This window comes from Hibiscus syriacus, unplaced genomic scaffold, assembly GCF_006381635.1.
Source record: "Hibiscus syriacus cultivar Baekdansim isolate YM2019G1 unplaced genomic scaffold, ASM638163v2 tig00110321_pilon, whole genome shotgun sequence".
NCBI lineage: Eukaryota > Viridiplantae > Streptophyta > Magnoliopsida > Malvales > Malvaceae > Hibiscus > Hibiscus syriacus.
This window is the reverse complement of record NW_024062680.1, coordinates 245109-265313: the sequence shown is the minus strand read 5'-3', so window position 1 is coordinate 265313 and position 20205 is coordinate 245109. Positions and strand designations below refer to the sequence as shown.

Here is a 20205-nt window from a genome sequence, read left to right as displayed (position 1 = left end):
GTCTCACTGGGAGTGCAAAGAAACAAACGTACAAAAGGTTGGAACAAACACAACTGCTAGGTTGTATGTTCTCGGGATTTATGTAATGCATAGACAATAATGTACAAAAGCCATGCAAAATACAACGTTTTACCAATCCTTGAGTAATTCTCCGGCAACATCCTTGTAACTCACTTTCTTCTTCTTTGGTGGCGGTGCAATAATGTCATCATCTACCCTCTCATCCTCCACAACAGGAATCTTAGCATTGTTATCCACACGTGGTCTCTCGTTCCGACAACGGAATGTGTAGTTTCAACATGCTTTATTCCAAGGCTTGGGATCATGTCCAGTAACATGGCTTGAACTGGATCAGACATTACTAGCTTTTCCGACTTTGAAGTCTCACGGCAGCTATTCCCTTCATCCAGTTCCACATAGTCGAACTTCTCAACACTCTTGCTGCCTTGGTTTTTATTTGTTTCATACATCACAGTATCAGAAACTTTATCAGGCCATTTTATGCTTGCATGATCGTTATTTGTTTCAGACATCACAGTATCAGAAACTTTATCAGGCCACTTTATACCTGCGTTTTCTTCTGCTACTTGATTTTGATGAAACTCGAAATCTTCCCTGCCAGCCATTCCATTGTGTTCAGTATTCTCTTCATCCTTCTCTATCTCCTTTTTTGTTTTGTCATCAGAACCACTTTCCTCAGACCTGTCTTCATTAATCTTAACAGACATCTTTCCACGACGTCTTGGTACTCTCGGAGCTCGGGTTACAACAGCTTTCCCTTTCTTTGTGTTCTTGCTAGCAGGTCTTCTCACCCTTTTCCCATAATCAGGCATAACCAATGAAATTGATTTTTCCAGGAGATCTTTGGCTGCTATCTGTTCTGTTTTACTTTCATGAGAAGCAGATATAACCTGGTTCTGGACGCTGCTCACATCTGGCATGGTCTCTCTCGGATATTGGTCCAATTTGCTGCACAAAATGATAACATAAAGCAATTATCATTTACGACATCCAAGTAGGAGGACAAAAAAGGGAGCAGGGCCTTGAACAAAGATCACTGATACAGGTACAGATATGTGCTAACTAAGTTGGGTAAAAATTTCAACAATCATGAGTTAGTTTATCATGAGGAAGTAGTGTATTTAAGTACATAATGGCAACAGAACTTAAAGTGTATTTGCACAAACCGTTCAAAGAAGTTTGTTTCTTCAACAACACATTGTTTCAAGCTATATTGGTCTTCTTGCAACTTCTGTCGCTGCTCTACGCAATTTTCCAACCACCGAGATCCCAAAACATGAAGCCCCTTTTTCCATAGAAATTTTTAACTTCAAAAGAACAACTACAGAAAGAACAAAGTCAAAACACCCAACCCTGGATTTAGATGAAGAACTTTAGACAAGCTCTGTAAAATAGGCAAACAAAAAGAGATTTGGCCATTCTAAGCCAAAATGGGATATCTCAATTAACCATTTTTTACCCTATGTTATCCAAGTACACCTTCCTCGTGGTGACAACCATAGACAAATATAAAAAATATCAAAGAAAAATCAGTAAGACTTAATATGGAATTTCAATTGCCAAATCCAATAGCAAGTTTTAATATTCGAGAATATGTCAAATAATAAAATATAATATTTTATCTCAACTGTTTTACAAAAACCATGTTTTAATGAATTTCATAAACCTAAAAAGAATCCAACAAAAACAAATTAAATTGGGTCCAATTACAAGCCCAAGTAACAAAGTATTGTGTTTTTCTTTAAAAAAAATTGTCTACATAAACATTTCACTAATCACAATGTGGAATGAGTACTTGAATATCATTTACTGTAAATTCATTTTTCATTGATATAATGCCACATAGTAAGACAAATGACTCTTGCTAATGTCACCAAAAAGGAGGAGGGGGGACAACCAAATAAATGAATCGCGCTTCAATTTCACATGTTGCAATATTTTGTTTTCTCTGACAGAGTTGGAACATAGATTGTAACCTAGATCCATAGACTATTCGAAAGAACCTTAGCACAACAAATGACTATCATCACAGAAAAATTGTATTAGCCGTGTATTACCTCTTAATAATAGAATCGAAGTCCACGTCCAGTCCTGGTATAGAGAGGACTACAACATGGGTAGCGTGGTTGAGATTCTCACTTATTTTGCCACCGCCCATTAAAACTCATGCTTTAATCTCCTCATTGCTAGTTTCAACAAGACTTGCCAATCATCTTTCCTAGATAAAAGCTACAAGCTATGAGAAAGAAAATAGACAACTATGTAGCAAACTAAGAAATGTACCAGAAGTTATTCACTCAATAAAGATAGATAAGCAAGATAAATGTAGAGTCATGATTGGCAATATATCTTACAAAGACTGATGTGAACAGTAGAAGTAAACAGAGCAGCTATGAAACAGAGACCATTTATCATTTGGACAGTACTTCCCCCTGTAATAGTCAATTGTCTTGGAGTTCTCAGACCTTTGGATATTGTTTAAGAGCTGGAAAACATAAAGATATCGTAAGTTCACCAAATATACTGTTCAACCATTTGGAAGCAACATCAGTGGTTATTATTATAAATTAATTTCTTAATTTCTTCTGTGTCCATCATTGCCATGCATAATGGTAGTGTAGCAATATCCAAATACATTTAAATGAGACCGAGATACTTGAATATTAATTTACCTGTTTGAGATCTGCAAGATCAAGGTCCCAATAGTAAGGGTCAGAGTATTCATCAACTTCTTGTAATTTCATCCTTGATGATTCAGAAAGAAAAAGAAAGTACCTTTAAAAGAAAACATGTTGTAAAAGGTATTATCAGCTGAATAGAGGAAAGCGCAAGAGAAAAGGAAGGAGGGCTCTGATCTGATGAATCCAAGCCTTACTTTGGCTGCAAAGGTATGAGCTTCTTCTGAGAGCAACAATCCAAGACCCAAGAGTAATGAATAATTTCCCCATGCTGCTTTGCAGCCTGATACTTGATCCCTGACAGGTTTTCTTGTTAACCCTATTATTCAGCAATGATAACTGCTGGTGCTAGAAGAATCAATGCCCACATTCATGTCGCTAGTGTGTTTCCAAACACACACGCGGACATGGTTGAGCATTGGAAGGGATGGTGATGTGTGTGTGCATGGTGAGAGCGAGCGAGGGAGAGAGAGACAGAGAGGGAGGGAGAGAGGACCTTTGTTTTCAGATGCAACACAATGGGTAACTGAATTATTCATATTCATTGAGAACTTTCCCCCATGCTCCACAATCATTTTGTGAAGTGAATCAAGAGAATGTGTTGGTGGCACATTAACAAAGTCTATTCATGTCAAGGAAAGTTGAAACTAAAAGTAGATTCTGCAGTCTGCAGCAGAATCTTGAAAAGTCGGGGAAGTGGGTGGGGAGGAAAGATATTGTAGTTAAACTTCCACTAGTAAATACAGTGAAGGAGAGGGGGGAAGGCACGCCTGCAGATTCACACATAAAATATAGAAGAAAAATAAAACAGCTAACTAAGCAAATCTCATTGAAGGATACAAAACATAAGATTTAAAATATTAAGGATTCTCCCTTCACGTGGGACGTGTCAGTCCGAATAAAATGAGAAGGGACAATGGAGACATTCTTTTTCTCTGCCTTCCTAGTGCGTTCCTTGTGCTTTGTTTTACTATCATGCTGGTTTTCCTGTTCCGTTTCTTTCTGAGTGGTACCATTACTTGAATGCACCAGTTCTACAAATGCTGAAAAACCACATAATTGAAAGATGAAAATAAGTAGCCCCAAAAGTAGAAATTGATTACTTGGTGCAAAATAGTTCATATCTCCCTTACACTGCACGTCAAGGCACTCATGCCAAGGCTTGTCATATCTCACTCTATCAATACGTGGAAATCTCAGGCTGTATGGTGCAGCAAATACCTGGAGAAAAAGAAATCAAAGAAAAACATAATAAGCAAAAATGAAGAAAATTGGAGTAAACAATTAAATAAAACAAGGGCAATGGATGACCCCAATACTAGAGTAGCAGTATTACTTTTGTCTGACCAAAATATATATTATGTAACAAGGGCTATAATACACACCTCAGACTGTATAGTCCTGATATCACTGGTGATAGAAAGAATGATTGATCTGTAAAAAGAAATTGGACATAAAAACAAAAATTAAAAGTCGTGCTCCAAAAAAAATAAAACTTTCCCGTCATAAGAGAGCAAAAAAATTAAAAGCTAACTTCTCTGGGCTTTCAATCCAAACATCAGGCCTCTCTTTCGAATGATTTGTAACTTGATAAAAGCTTGGTTGCATCTTCTTCGGGTATTCAATTTCCTGACACAACATAACAGCAAAGTAAATCATATAAAAAAAGTCTCTTCTATTGAAAGAGGAACCACCTAGCCCAAGTAATTAGCAATCAAGGATTTCCCCCCGACTGCATCACGCTAAATAATTCATCTTTGTTTGTTTGGTCCAAGAACAATGTAGTTGATGTGCATTTGCATGTTGATAATCTTGAGTTTAACCAACTGGATAATGATGATCAAAGTCACATCAAGCTTTTAAAAAATAAAATTAAATAGTGAAACATAATTAAGAAGGTTGATTTTATTTCCTTAGGCCATAATAACTGAAAGGAAGCTACGTTCACTGCAAAATCTATTTCGTTCATTTCAATGGCTACTCAAAGCAGACCACAGAAACCTTGAAGGTACCACCACTTCCTAGCATCTTTTACCAGATATGTACCTAAAATAAGGCTTCAATTTCTTTGCAACAGTCTCCAATTCATCATCAGTCAGCCCAGTACCAACTCTGCAGAAGGATATAAATCTACAAGAAAAGGATCTCTGATCAGGTAGCTGGCAGATCGTACCTATTTAAAGAACTTGAGACCCAAGTTTTAACTGTCAGGGTGTTGTCTTAGGGACATCAATGATTGCGCTAAGCTTATTCATGCATAATATCAGCTATTTGAGCCCACTTAGTGAAATGAGTTCAAACATTAAAAAACTTAATTAAAGTCATGTTTGTTTTCTGAGGAGTAAAACTATCAAGGTATATGAATTAGTCCAAATAAGTGAGATTCCATGCAACTCAACAAGTTGCCAGCCCAGTGCCTCATGCCCATGCAGCACTGTCCACCTCATAAAGGTATAAACCTGAAGTGATAAAAGGCTAAATATTGGCCCTCTGTGCATTTGAGATCCACTATTTTTCTATAAAGGATCAAAGGGGCTGAGAGAGAGGTCATAAATAGAATAAACAATGAGAATAACAAAAAATACAATCTGTAGTCTCCCAAGGGACAATACTGCTCAAGATTTCCAGGTCTCAAACTTAAGAACGGGCATAGGCTCATATAGATAACAGAGCTGAAATTTGTATGGACCAAGGATCAGCAGACCATCCATATTGATATTATATAAAAGTATATGTAATCCTAAAGGCTTCTATGACTATATGCAAGACAGCTATGTAGCTACAACTGCTTTTGTATCATGTCCAACACGTACCAAGACATGAATATACACAGTTATGACCTCCAAGGATTTTCCAAATACATTGAAAAACTTGGAAAGAATGAACGTACCCATACCACTCACATGCAAACTCAAAGTTACATAGAAAGAAAGTAAAAGAAATATTTCACTAATATCAGCATAGGTGAACACTTCGAGCTTAGAGAGAGATAAGAGAGTTGCTAAATATTACCGTCTAGGATAAGCATTGGGGTCCTGACGATCAGCCAGGCCTACTAAGAATTGAGCTACCTGCAAAAATTAAATATAAATAAGAATGTTAACAAGGAAAGAACAAAAAAGGAGAACAAACAAGTAAAAGGAATACAAAAATGCTGTCTTTCTCGGTTCATATAGGGGCTGGGTCCTCGCTTCAGGCAGAGGCTCTGGCAATTGACTACGCTATCAAACTATTTAAAGACTGAGTGGTTCAATAACTTTGGGCTGGTAGTTGAGTCGGATTGTGAGGTGGTGGTTTACTGGCTACGTAATATTTTGACTCTTTGCTTCTCCCCATTGCGTCTACTGTTCTGCAAGATAAGGTCATTCTTAATTTTGACCCAAGAAGGTATAACTCACCAGCCGATTTTCTAGCCAAACAGGTGGTTGGTTAGGTAGTATGATTCTTTTGGGTGTTTGGGGTGCAGAGGGTATGGGCTTGCAGTTTCTATATGCAGGTTTTGGGGCTTACTATCTAGTGATGAGATTTAGCTGGCTGGTATTTTCATTGCAGGATGGCCACTGTTGTTCTCTATTGTCCATTCTTGTTTTTCCTGGTTCTAAGTTGAGGTGGCTCTTAGTTTTTGTTCGGTGGTTGGTTGCTGTGTTCATTGTCTAGGGTGCACTCTTTTTCCTCCACTTAGGCTTAGGGAGGTTTTTTATTGAGGCCTCTAACAATGCAAGTTTTCTTTGTTATCAATAAAAAATTTTACCTTTCAAAAAAAAAAAAAAAAACTAACCTCTCCACCACGACGTCCTGAGCCATAATACCTCCTGAAAACAAAAATAATCATCTTGAAACTTGTACAAGAAAATGCAAATTTGACATCGGGAAACAAACATTACATGGAAAGAAAGGAAATAAAAAAATAAAAGATAAATATTTCAGACCAATAACTAGAACATCCAAGTCAGAACCAGCTCGAATGTAATCAGGCTTCAACTTCAACCACTTCCCACTTCTATCACTTGGTTCCCACTTGGAACTAAGGTCTTTTATTACAATTCCTTCATCCCTAAGATGATAAATATTACAACATGTCAGAATTTAAAAAACAATAAAATAGATGGAGGAGATATCGATGGAGTCAGTAAGAGCAAAGAATAAACCAAATGCATATCGATAACTATAGGAAAAAAACTAAGCTACTATTTATTTAAAGTCATAATAAGCCCACACCTTTCAAAATAAGTTCAGATTTTGGATCATTCAAAAAAAAAAGTTCAGATTTTGGCAAGGGACAATAAGCAATCACAGAAGCTATCATATCAACATAAATTGATTTCTTTATATATATATACATATAGAGAGGGGGCGGGGAAGATAAGGTTGTCAGGGGGTTTGATTCCTTGGTAAGTGAAACCAAGGGCCAGCACACTACCAACAAAACACATGGTTGTTGCCCAGTATAAATTGTTTTTACAGTTATTTCATCGCATGGAACCAAATAACCATTTTCAATATAAGTAGTGAGATAACAATTTTGTTTGAACAGATAAATAACCAAACAAAAGAAAATTTTCAAACTAATACATATTGCATATACTGAGGAAAAGTCATCCAACTTTATATATATTATATATATTACACAGACCTATTTTCAATTGTTTCCTTGAAAAATCTCTCAACATCATTCACACTATGAGCAAGAGATGACCAACAAGGTTCCCCTGCAAGATCAGTGTAGAAATCATTTCCGCTCTTCTCATAAGTAGAAAATATGCATCCTATTCACAAATTCACTGGACTGATTGTATATTTATGCAACACATAATCATGGGAAAACCCCCCTAAGTTATACAACATTCACCCACTAGTACGTCGAGAATGTTAAGAGCGTAACAGAGGCCGATAATTGCAGTAGGCTAAGACACTCAACAAGCCATCGGATTAAGACTAATAGATGGAAACTGAAGTTTGAAGCTTCTTCTTAAGAAATTGCGACAGAACCAAGTGAATCATTAATCACCAAATTCTAATTCCATTTGCATTTGTTAACTATGTGACTAAACTGCACTCCATCCTTTGCTAATAACAAATATTAATTAATTCATATCAACCATAGTGGTTATGGACTTAAAACATAACAAGGAGACATCCTTGCTAATTATATAAAGTTATAAACTGTGCTTAGACCTGATCTTCAATTATTTTCCCAAGAAAATGTTGTGTTCAAATAATAAACAACAAAATATTAAAAATAACCAGGAAAGAAACTGTAATATTAGAATTCTTTACCAGGAGGACAATATGAGTTGAGACCCTCATTAGGCACTAAAATCTCTAAACGACCCTTCAAAGGCTTCACAACTTTTTTAAGAAGTTCATGCCGTTCCTTCAAATTTTGGTGAATAACACTAGTATCTCCAACATAAAGAACATCAAATGCAACATCTAGCCCATAGTCAAGGGTAATTGAGAAGCTCACATGTTACAAGAAGTGGGTAAATTTATTTCAGGCCATCAACAATATCAACATGTTTGAAAGCAAGATCTGCAACTTGCTTCAGGTTAGGTATAAAGGATACAGCATAACTGCACCAAAGAGAAAGGAAAACCGAAAATACATCAAACTTCAAGAAAAGAATCCCAAAATTGTGATTAGTGATAAGAAAAACAAGTTCTGCACAGTACAAAACCTGTCTGTCACTATCAAGGCCGTCTTTTGCTGCCTTGGCTGTAAACAGAATTAAAATAAACCATTGGTTAATAATTATTATGCAAGATACACAAGTAGTAATTAGAAGAAAATAAAAATATAAGAACCTATTTCCTGATTTGACCCGAACTCAGCAAACCGATTTGAAATGGAATCCCAAACTAGCATTTCTCCATCAAGTATACACCTACACAACATTAAAAGGAAAAATAAGTAGCAATGGAACAAACACATATAATAGGAACCACTAGTCATCTAGACCATATCCCGTTGTATATCTATGAAACGTTTGTAAGTGCATCATTGGAAGCCTCCTCTAGTGTGTGAATTTAAACCTTAAGAGATTCTTTGCATGTAAATAAAAAGCTTTGTCACAGTTTGTCAATAGTAACGGTTTATGGATTTGTCAATGCGACTAAATTTTATAGATATATGTATTGGCTAGAAAAGTATTATACTTAAAAAACAAAATATACATAGTCCAGAAGACCCTTTTCCCACTATTTTCAAGTAATGGATATACATCAACATTCAAGAAGAGAAGCAATGGGAAAAAAACAAAAATAAAAACGTATGTAAATATCTATAGCCCCAGAAGTGTGAAGAGGGAAGCCAGAAAGGAGAGTGTCGGAAAGAAAAAACAGAATACAAGTCAAAAGACTAAAATTATTTAAAAATAATACAAGTTTGGGTGAACCAAAACTAGAAAATCTCACCTATCAACCAAAATATTTTGTGCAATAACATTTGACATCCCGTGGCCATATTCAGAATGATCAAGAAAATTCCTGTGAAGATAGAGCCAACAAAACGCATCACATTTACTACATGCAAGTGCTTAGCATCACAAAGAACAACTAAACAATCCTTTTTCTTTATAGGGAAGTGCCATATGAACAAAGATTCTCCTTTTCCTCCCTTTTTGTTCAAGTTTTGATAGTTTAAGGAAGAACATATCTGAATAAAAAATCCTTATTGTTGTGGGGAGGTTTAACCATCAAAAAAGCTATTCTTTACTTCAGTTGCACTAACCTTGATACACCAAAAGGAGACGGGGGGAAATACAGTTTCACAAGATAAAATATATATGCTCACCTGGAGTAGTAACGTATATCTGTTCCATTTTTGTGGATTTGGATGCGATCACCATCAAATTTACACTCAACAACAACTTCCTTACCATGAAGCTATGAAAAGGGAAAAGAATTACAGATTATTCACTAAGAAAATATTTCTATCAAAAACAAATTCACTAAGAAAATATATAGAAAGGTAAAACGGAAAGTAACAAAAGAGAATTAGTGAAGAGAATATAGGAACTATTAAAAGTAACAACAATAACTGGAAAGTTTGTATTATGATGTCCTTATGAATAAAATCAAATGGATGCCACTCCTCCATTCCTGACTACTTGGGGATAAGATCAACTGTAGTTCCTTGAGCTAACTATGCTAAACCAAACCTTTTTCCATGCAGCAGCTGGATCGCGAACTCTCATAGCTAGTTGTGGCCGTACAGCTTTTCCAACTTCAATGTCCTGCAAAATTTAGTCACTTAGAAAAAAACATTTTGTTATTATTTAACCAAAATTTTTTTTGATAGGAATAGGAGGTCTCATTAAAAACCTCCCTTATAGTTGGCTCCTATCAAGAGGCAACTAATTAAAGGAGGAAAAGAGTACCTCAATTTATTAATAAACCTGAATTACAAAAGAACCACATTACATTCTAACCCTGAAATACATAAGATACACATGCACTCTAACCCTCCTAGAAAAACAGAACATAACGACAGAATCAGTAAACCATCAGCCTATCTCTTCCTTAGCTAACTTATCTGCCTCCAAATTACAACTCTGGGAATCATCTAACAATAATGTCCTTGGCAGTAACTAAGGCTCCAATTTCTCCTACCATCAAACTGAGAAACTCAAGGGCAGAAAAAGGCCTCAAAATCCACTCCACTGCCGTTAAGCAATCACTCTCTAGAACGAGTCTACCTTTCACCGCCCATTGAGAAGAAAGAAATAAATCAATTCCTTCTTTCATTGCTTTCAACTCAACAAAAAATGGAGGACCTGGTCCCACGGCAGAAGAAAAAGTGATCAGGATAGATCCATTCGAATCTTTCATAATTCCTCCAATTCCCCCTTTTAAGCCATCAGCCCTTACTGCCCCATCCACGTTGAATTTAAAAAAATCTGGTGGAGGAGGCAACCAGCACATATCCTTCTTCTTCTTAGTCGGATTAATGGTACTTTTGTCTGCTAGCGATGGATCCCCTACCAATAAGTCAGCCAGAATATTAACTTGAGGAATTTAGCTAGAAACCATTTGGCTAGCCTAAATCTGGAAATGAAAAACAGTAAAGCACAATCAAGTTTCCAGTTTTCGAACACCACTGAGTTCCTAGCTTTCCATATAGACCACAAAACAACCCCGGTATAAACTTCCAAATAGAAGACGAGTCCAATAGATAAGACCAAGAACACAGTAAAGATAGGGGATCTTTGGCAAAACTGATGATAAATCCCATAACCTTAAAAATCCATTCCACAATTCCACTGCACTGGACAAGAAATGAAAAGATGTTGAATTGTTTCTTCCTCCTTAGAACATAAAGGTCAATGAACATTATCCAGGGGAACCCTCTTTTCTTCAGCTCCACTCTAACAGCACTTTATGATGAGATAACTACCATAAAAATGTTTGAACTCTTGGAGGGGCTAATCCTGACCACACCCATTTATTCCAATGAAAATCCCCTCCAATTCTGCAAGATTTAACGAAATCATACCATCTCCTTTCCCTGACCAGGCCAGAAAGTCATCAGCTGACTCAATCAAGTCAATATTATCAATCAAAGACATTAACGAAATCCCTGGTCCAGTTCCCAATCGCATAAGTTCCTCCTTAAATGAATATTCCAAACCCAACCACTGTTTTCATAACTACCAAAATCAACAACCTTACCCCATTTATTAGTAGAACGAGCAAAAATCCTTGGGAATTGAACTTTTAGAGTTGAGTTATTTACCCAAACATCATTCCAAAATGCAATTGACCTACCATTCCCACTTGCAACTTCGAATTTGACCTCAAGCACTCTCCAATTATGTCCTTTTTCTCGTAGTTATTCATTATACCTCTCCATATCCACAAGTCTTGATGAGTAACTGCCTTGCTTATTGAAAGAGTTAAATTACTTATATTATGTTTACAACAAATCATATTCTTCCATTGAGAATCTTTCTCGTTTGCAAATTTCCAAACCCATTTCCCGAGTAGCACTCTATTGATCAAACTCAAGTCTAAAACACCCAAACCACCTTCCTCAATAGGGTGACACACCAAGCCCCATTAACCCAATGAATTCGTCGCTTTCCTGGACCTTCCCCCCACAAAATTTAGCCATTAAAGAGTTCATCTTTTGATTAACCTTAGGAGGAATTCTGAAAAGAGATAGGAAGAAAATCGGCAGCGAGGACAAACTGCCTTCACCAAGACCAGTCTTCCAGCCATCGAAAGTGTTGCAGCTTTCCAACCTGCTAACTTAGAAATAAAATTCTGGATTACTGGTTCCCACAACATGTCTGAATTTTTGCTTGAACCAATCGATAATCCAAGGTATGTCATAGGAAAAACACCCACCCCACAGCCTGCATCAGAGGCCCACTCCTTTAACGTATCAACTCCCAAATTAACACCATACAACTTGCTATTGGAAAGATTAATGTTCAGCCCTGACATTAGACTGAAAATCCTCAGCACTCTCCTAATGTTCAACATAGGAGAATCCCTGCAAAACAGAATTAAGTCATACGAATTGCAAATGAGTCAAACGGAAGGTATTATCAACCCCACCAATGCTAAACCCTTCGAACAACCCACAATTTGCAGCCTTAACCAACATTAAATTCAGTAATTCCCCTAATATATTGAACAACAAGGGAGACAAACTGCAGCCCTGTCTTAACCCTTTACCCATCTTAAATTCTTCAGTAGGAGAGCCATTAAGAAGAACCGAGATAGAAGCAGATGAGATGCAGCGTTCGATCCATGAAATCACTTATCACCAAATCCCATAACTTTCAATAACCTCAATAAAATCGACCATTCCACCGAATCATAAGCTCTACGAAAATCAACCTTGAAAACAACCCCTTTCCTCCAAAAATCAATAGCTTCATTAGCAACAAACACACATTCAATCAGCTGTCTTCCATGAATAAATGCGAACTGTGATGGACTTACAATGTCTTTGATAACTGATACAAGCCTTCTGGATAAGACTTTGGAAATAATTTTATCCTGGCTGCCAACTAGGCTTATTGGTCTGTAATCTTCATTACCTTCTAGATTACGAGTCTTAGGGATCAAAGTTAAAAAAGCATGATTGACCCCATGCTCCCAATTCCTGCCATTGTGAAAATCCTCAACGAATTCATGATATTATCCTTCAAATTTGGCCAGAATTTCTTAAAAAACCACATCGTGAACCCATCAGGACCCGATGCTTTGGAACTATCCGAGTGAAAAAACTGCCTCCCACACTTCCTGCTCAGAGAAATTATCCACAAGAACCTTTTTTTGAACAAGATTCAACTTAGTAAAATTAAGATTTATTTCTTCCACCTCAAGAGCTGTTTTGTCATTGTAATAAAGCCTTGAAATATTTTGAAATGCAGCCTCGCAACTGCACCGGGCCTGTAATAACATCACCAGCCACCTTCAAAGCTGAAATTTGATTGATTTTATTTCTATTCAATGCACATGAATGAAAAAATTTGGTGTTTCAATCTCCCTCAATATTCCACTTCACTCTTGATTTCTGTCACCAAATACTCTCCTCCTTCCTATGCAAGTGCCACAACTCCTTTCTCGAAGCACAAAGCTCCTCCCTTTCTTGACTAGAAATCCCTCCATTCTGTAAACTTAGCTCGATGCTGTTAATTCTAGATTCCAAAACTAAAATATCCTCTGAAATCCCCCTATGATTAGAACCTGACCAATTCCTAATAGCAAGCTTAGTTCCTTTAAGAAGAGAGAACAACCCCTTACAACTATTATCCAACCTCAAATTTAAGAAAGAATTTTCAACCACCCTAGTAAACCCCTCTTCCTCAAGCAAGTAATTGAAAAAACGAAAAGGCTTAGGACCCCAATTCTTGCAAGCATCCACTAATACCACTAGATTGTGGTCCGAGAGTGATTTAGGTAACAAACTTTGGATTACATCAGGGAACTGATTTAGAAAAAAGCCACTTAACAGAAATCTGTCCAGCCTTACCCAAGTTTAAACCTCTCTGTTATTGCACCAAGTGAATCTCCCCCCACCTACCGGTAAGTCCATCAGGTTACAGTTTTGTACAAACGACCTGAACAACTCCATTGAATGCTAATTCTGTGCAAATCCACATTTCTCCTCGGGAACCAAATAAGCATTAAAATCCCCCCAATACAAACAGGGAGACTCAAACTTTGCATAAAGCCTCAAAACTCCCTGAAGAACTCCTTATCAGCCTCAATTGATGGACTATACACATTAATAATAACACATTCAAAGTTCCTCAACTTGAACTTCCCTGATAATGCCATAAATCTGCTCTGCTTATGCTCTGTAATAACCTCGAATAAATCCTCATTCCACAAACCGCCTGCAGAACCATCAGCAGGAATCGTGCTACTTCCTCTCAGCAAATTAGCACCTAACTTCCTCCTCAAACCACTACGATAGACATTAAGTTTAGTTTCCTGCAAAAGCAAAATGGACGGCTTTTCTCTGGTAACCAGTCATGCCATAGCTCTGATTTTTTCTCTTTTCCCAAGCCCCCTAACATTCCATGTAATGATTTTTAGTTTTGACATTTGATTAAGATATCAACACCACCACCAACAATCCAAAAGAAACGATCAAGAATCATTCCGAGACCCCTTCAACTGCATCTTGAAAATTTCATCTTCAAAGGACTGTTGCCCCCCTTTAAAGGAAATTCCCAGCATGTCACAAACCTCCCTAGTAGCAGCAGCTTCCATCCTCGCTTCAACAAGTTCCAGAGAAGACTGTGATCTGTCTCTGACATGCTCCAATGATTCCCTGACCATACTACTAATCACCCTTCTATAAACTCTATCATAAAAGTTTATCGCAACTTCATCATCCAAGCACACACTTCCCGAATGAGAAGTGCAACTCTAAACCTTCTCTGGTTATTTGCGATAACAGGACAAAGAGCCTGAGCAGGAATAGCTGGAGAAGCCACAAAGTTCTCCATAGCTAAGTTAGAACCATCCATACATGCTCCTACACTGGCTCCATCTCTGATTACCGGTTGATCCACAGACACACAATCCCCAATGCTAGTTCCCTGCCCGCCAGACTGCTCAATAACCAGATGGACATCCTGTTCTCCTTGACTGGAAACCTCCTCCTCCCTTAAGTTAAAACTCCTTGCCTAGAGGCGTCCTCAACCACTTGCAAGGAGAAGCTAAACTGGTATTGTGATGATCCCCAATCCTATTATTTTTTTTATAGGAATAGGATGCCTCGTTAAAAACCTCCCTCTAAGAAGTCCACTGCCCTAAGGCAAGAACCCTCTAGTGGAAGGAGGAAAAGAGTACATCATTTTATTAATGATAATACAATTACATAAAATTTAAAAACACTCCTACAAAAATACATAAGACTTGATACACTCTTGTATGACCTCCCCTCAAAGACATACAAACCAACTAAAAGCAATACAATCAACCAATTCCCTCCTTAGCTAGCTTGTCCGCCTCACAATTACAACACCTAGGAATCCACCTGATAATGAACTGATTTAAAGAAACAGCAGACGCAATCTCCTTCACAAAATTAGACAGGTAAATAGGGACTGAACTCTGATCTTTAATCCAATCCATTGTTGTCTTTGAATCACTTTCAATAATGAGCCTACCTTTCGAAGCCCATACAGATGAAACAAAGATGTCAATGTCTTTCTTGATAGCCTTCAATTCTGCTAGGATAGGAGTATTAGGACCTACATTTACTGAAAATGAAGACAATACAACCCGATTCCAGTCCCTTAGAATTCCCCCAATACCAGACACCGTCCCCACACTATTCACCGCCCCGTCAATCTACCAACACCGACTTTATTAACACCAATCTACCAGTCATAGATAAAGAAGCAACTTTCCAACCCGCCAATTTCTTATTAAAGTTGACAAGAACCGGATCCTACAACTTCTCTGAATTCGTTCTCGCCCCCAAAGGAAGGCCTAAGTATTCCGTGGGAAATGAACCAATAGAACAACCAATCTCCTTAGCCCAATCTTCAAGGATGACACTCTCCACATTAATTCCGTAAAGTTTACTTTTGGCTAAGTTTAAATGGAGCCCCGTCATTAAGCTGAAAATCCTCAAAATTCTTCTAAAATTCTTAATCTACGTAATTGATGCTCGGCAAAATATAATTAAGTCATCTGCAAACTGAAGATGGGACAAAGAGAATGGATTTTGATTTTTACCAAAAGAGAAACCTTCGAATAGACCCAAATCCACTGCTTTAGTCAACATCCTATGAAGTAATTCCCCGACCAAATTGAACAAAAGAGAGAAAGGCTACAACCTTGCCTCAAGCCTTTAGCAATAGAAAACTCCTTAGTAGGAGACTCATTCACTAGAACTGAAATAGAAGCTGTGGAGATACATTGTGAGATCCAAGAACACCACCTCTCTCCAAAACCCATCTCCTTCATTAGCCTTTGAAGAATCTGCCATTCTATGTATCGTATGCTCTACTGAAATCCACTTTAAGAACAACCCCTTTAAGTCCTTGCTTCCTCCAATAATCAATTCCTTCATTTGCTAAAAATGCACAGTCCAACAATTGTCTACCCGGAATAAAAGCGACTGAGACGGACTAATGATATCCTTGACACAAGAAATAAGTCTTTTTGATAGAACTTTTGAGAGGATTTTATACAAGCTGCCCACAAGACTAATGGGTCTATAATCTTCAATGCTCTCGGGAGTACCTTTCTTAGGAATCAAGGTTATAAACGCATGATTGACTCCATGCTCCCATGGCTTACCTTGATAGAAATCAGAGAAAAACTCCATGATCTTCTCCTTTAGATTTTCCCAATATTTCTTATAGAACCCATGGTAAAACCATCCGGGCCAGGGGCTTTTGCACTATCCGAAGAAGAAATTACTTGCCCATGGTAAAACCAATCCTATTATTATTATACGCCGGCCCAAGAGAACGTAAATCCTTCAAAAAGGCCAAAGACTCGACGTCCTCCTGCTGGGCATTATCAACTGGAAAATTAAATTCTCCCAGACCCAGATCCACGTGATTACCCACTAGAGAAGTCCTATTCACTAAAAAACCTAACAGCCCACCATGTGATGTTTCTACTTTTGATTTACTCGAGGAGGCCTGTCTCCCACTAACTCCAATATCACCACAATTCTGACCATTATTCAACCAGGAAAAGACTTTATTCCTAGAATTCTCAGCTAAGTCATTTTTTGGCTGCTACCAGCTTAGGAACACGGACATCCTCCGCCTCGGAGTAGTTTAAACCCTCCTTCCTCTTCCCCAGTTCCTCAGAATAAAACACCACAGACCCCATGACGATCTTGATTAAATACGATCTACCATAAGATCTTACAGTAGTCGATTCTGGGAAATCAAAAGGACTCTCCACCCTAAGCAAAACTTTTGCCGACGAAAGATCAGATCTGTTCTTTGATTCTTCCTTCAAACTTATAAACCTTCCCCAAGTCCCAGCAAGTTTTTCCAAAAAAGCCTCATTCCAGCACAGAAGAGGCAGACCACATAAATCTATCTGACACAGCGCCAGTGAACTCCCTTCTCATTCAAAACTAGAGCCAACCAGTCGAAATACAAAGAAAGCTCATCCTTCTTGTTCTCCCATACAAATGAGAATTCATCAACCGACTTAAACGTGATAATGCAAGCCTTCCAAGCATAACCCCAACTGACACTTGGACCTCCAAACCCTCACTCTTCAAAGCATCCGTTAACGACTCAAACTAAAATCATATTTCATTATCCAGATAATGAGCGTTTAACCCATTCCGCATTATCTTTCGGAATATACATCTCCCAACCATGCCTCACTCCACTTTCTTTCCTTTTGATACTCTCCAGGTTTGACCCCGAGACTTGAGCTCTTCTCAAAATGACATCAGACTGCACAGCCTCCTTGTACGATCTATCATCCCTGAAGCTTTTCAACGACTGAGCCTTCCTCCCAGAAAATAAAGTCTCGAACTTTCCAGACTTACTCCCTAACGACCTTTTCCCAACAGCAGCCTCCCTCCTCCTTGCCTTCTGGTACTTAGCTACCCCTACAAAGATTCTCCTCCCATCAAACCACTTCCCATTGACAAACTGGACTGCTTTCCTCCTACTTTCCTCATCAGCGAACTAAACAAAAGCAAAAGTAGAGGACTTATAATTTGACTTCTCTAAAAAACTTGGAATGAAGATCCTCATAATCTGACCATAAGGACTAAAGAAATCCCTTAGCACACGCCTTGAGATCCTCATACTAAGATTGTTAATGAACACAGTCCATTCTTCATCGGAGGCAATGGCCTTTCCCAAAGAAACTCTCTCTCTCTCTCTACCAATCGCACTCATGACTTGCTCCTATTATTTAACCAAAATGAACGCTAATAGAATGTTAAAGTTTAACTAAAACATACATAACTAACGCTTCGGGGCTTAGTAGTCATTTTCAGAAAAGCTTAGAGGTAATTTTGGGCTTTACCCCTTTCTTAAAATTGAATGTTATCACTGAACGACAGAAGGTAGAGGAAGCAGGAGTATGTTTTCCAAGGAAGGGAAAGAGAGAAAGAGAGGAGTAACCTATTCAATATAAATTACCTTGCAATGACAGATTTAAAATTTCAAAACACAAAATCTTAACAAAGATATTAAAAAGAAATGATAAGATGAAATCGTCAAAAAGAGAAGTAAAAGCATAAATGCAAAGGGTGCTCAGCCATCACTAATTCACTACAGACATTCACTGTCTTTGGTCCCAACACACTAGATAAGAGATGCCTAAACAAAAAATTTGCTAGTGTTATATGTTAATATAATTCCCTGCAACTTGTATACTCATTACAGAGCAGACTAGAACAGCAAGTCCCTGAACTGATATGAAAGCTTTTTAGAACACTAAAGACTACCAGCAAAGTATTTAGAGACTTGACCCAACAGAAGTAGTTAAAAGAGATTCTGCTAGTAGTATCAACATATATAACACACCTGACGCTTATGACGTTGACTACGGTCCCTTAACTTTTCACAAACCAATTTTAGGTCACAGGTGACATTGAACAAGTCTTCGGCATCTGGATGAAATTCTTGAAATATGCTCTTCTCACTAATTCCCAACTTGAGATCTGCAGGAAAAGCAAGCTAGGGATCAAAGCTTTCACCGTGGACAAAAAAACTTAATGAGTTGAGATGCTTATAGATAATACCTTTTAGAATAATCATGATAACCCACTTCATTTCCTGTGCATTTGTCTTATTAATCAAAGTAGAAAGAACCGCAGTCTTCTCAGCCCTGATGTCAAAGACGTAGAATATTAATGTAATGCAACAACATTTTGGGTCGATTTAGTTATTACCTTTTCTACTTGCTTTTTGAGTCAGCAGCAGAAGGTCAAAATCTCATTCGATTTCAAAGAGAAACCAGTTTAGGACAAATCGTCCAGGAATCGAAACAGTTGAATATTACATCACATGAACCAATGTCACGAGTAACAAACATAAGTTTCGAATTTTTAGTCTGTGTTTGATTACCAAAGTAAACTTTTCAATAAAAGAGAGGAAACACTCCATTATGAAGTATATGATATTTTTTAAATTTCTTAATTTCTTTCCTTTTCTTCTTACATTCATATGAAACAATCATGATCGAATATGCGTTACATGTGAACTTCTCCAAGTAGCTTTGGAATAAAGTACAAATAAGAAGCGAATGAGAGGCAATAATTGAATTACAATATATATCTTTATGTTTAGGTTACATAACGAGAAATGAAATACCTGTTTTCAGCAGAAGCTAACCGATCAAGCAAGTCATTCAATTCCTTGATGGTGAGTCCCCCGGAAGCCGTGCCTTGCCTACGCTGCAAAACCTCAGCGGCAACAAGTGCGAAGTTTCCAGCATTGGCACCGGTGTTGGCGCCACCCTTGCGCCAATTGATAAGACGCAGAGCGTCGGGAGAGTCCCTGGACATGCCGAGAGAGTCGATAAGGCAGACTGCGAGCACAGACTCCTTGAGGCCGTAAGTGCCACGCTCACGGTCGAGAGAGGGAAGAATAAGCCTCATGGCGCTGAAGTAATCGGAAGGCTTGCAAAAGGTGTCGAGGAATTTTCGAAACTTGTACCGCTTCTTCGCTGATGGTCGGCTCCTCTGGATCCATGTGAACAGGCTCACGACCACACTCAACTTAACTTCCTCTGTCATTTTTTTCTTTTGGGATTTTCTTCTGCAGTTAGATGATGAAATAGAGAGCGCTTTCTACTTCGGAAATTTGAAACCACTGCTGCACTTGCGTTTGCTTCAATAGCTTGCAAAGGAAGGACAAAGAAGCATCGAGCCACGCCACCGTTTTAAAAACAAAGGACAAATTATGAGTTTGGTACTCTGTTCAAATTGAGAATTTACGGCTAGGGCCTCCAAACCAATTTGTTTTTCGGTTCACAAACTAAAAACTAACAATTATTTGCATTCAATGCAATTTTATTTCTTATCAATTTAAAA

General features: G+C 37.9%; 1 pseudogene; it reads right to left on the bottom strand.

Annotated features, from left to right (window-relative positions):
* Positions 1-26: 26 nt before the first annotated feature.
* LOC120117578 lies at positions 27-20072 on the bottom strand (annotated as a pseudogene).
* Between the last annotated feature and the right edge of the window lie 133 nt (positions 20073-20205).